Source organism: Penaeus monodon, chromosome 28 (genome assembly GCF_015228065.2).
Source record: "Penaeus monodon isolate SGIC_2016 chromosome 28, NSTDA_Pmon_1, whole genome shotgun sequence".
Classification (NCBI taxonomy): Eukaryota; Metazoa; Arthropoda; class Malacostraca; order Decapoda; family Penaeidae; genus Penaeus; species Penaeus monodon.
This window is the reverse complement of record NC_051413.1, coordinates 24165327-24166370: the sequence shown is the minus strand read 5'-3', so window position 1 is coordinate 24166370 and position 1044 is coordinate 24165327. Positions and strand designations below refer to the sequence as shown.

The 1044-nt window shown below is 38.5% G+C and overlaps 1 pseudogene; it reads right to left on the bottom strand.

Annotated features, from left to right (window-relative positions):
- LOC119591106 overlaps positions 1-1044 on the bottom strand; it is a 9037-nt pseudogene that overhangs the window by 6589 nt on the left and 1404 nt on the right.

Genomic DNA, 1044 nt, shown 5'->3' with positions numbered 1-1044 from the left:
CATTATTGGGAAGGACTATCATTTACCAGCTATGTTTACCGATACAGAATAGAAAACAAAAACAAAGAAACAAACATAAAAAAGAAGAAACCTCCAAAATCAATCATATCATCATTTCGACACAGCTCTCGAATCACCACGAATCAAAAAATCAATGGATTAGTAAGAAAGACTCACAGTTACGTTTCTGTATTAGGGTGGATGACAATGTTCTGAACAACCTCCTTTACGATGTTAGTTGGGCCGTCGTTCCAGGCCCACATGTTGAGCAGCACCCCGTATCGGTTGGCATCATGTGGGAGGGGGGGTTAATCTTGGATACGGTGTGATGGTCAGGATAATGATGGTGAGGATAGTGGTCGTAGTTACGGTTTATGATGGTGAGATTGTGGTCGTAAATTTAATAGCGAATGTCATTACTGAGATAATGATAAAGTGGTAATCTTGTAATGATAAAAAAAATATTTAAAAAAACGTAATAAGGGAAAATGGTGATAAGAGATCTAAAAAACGTAAATACTGCAGTATCATATGTCCAAATGATCATCATATCGGTTTAATGTTAATTTATTTCTTGATTAACCTCAGCATTAAAAATAATAATGAATTCGTTCTTTACTTCTTTATCTTTTAACCTCACATTGATATAATATGAGAATCGTTATCAATACTTCCCCCTGTTTTTGATTAACCTCAGCATTGATAATGATAAGAAATCGTTATCGGTCACTTTTCTCTACCTTGATTAATTTCAGCCTTGTTAAATAATTAGAAAACGTTATCACTTTCTCTACTTTGACCTCGGCATTGAAATGAGAATCGTTTCTTTAACTTCTCTCTGTTCATAGAAAGCGCCACCAACTCACCTTTGGGGACAATGGGCAGTCCGTAATGATCCTTCGCGTTGTATAAAAAAGGCGCCGCAGAAAGGAATGTCAACGAGAGTCTGGCATTAGATAACCCAACGAGCCAAGGGTACTCGTTTACCTTCGGGCTCCTCGCCGCCCACGTCCTGGTGCTACGGTTGGGCACGCCGCACTCTGT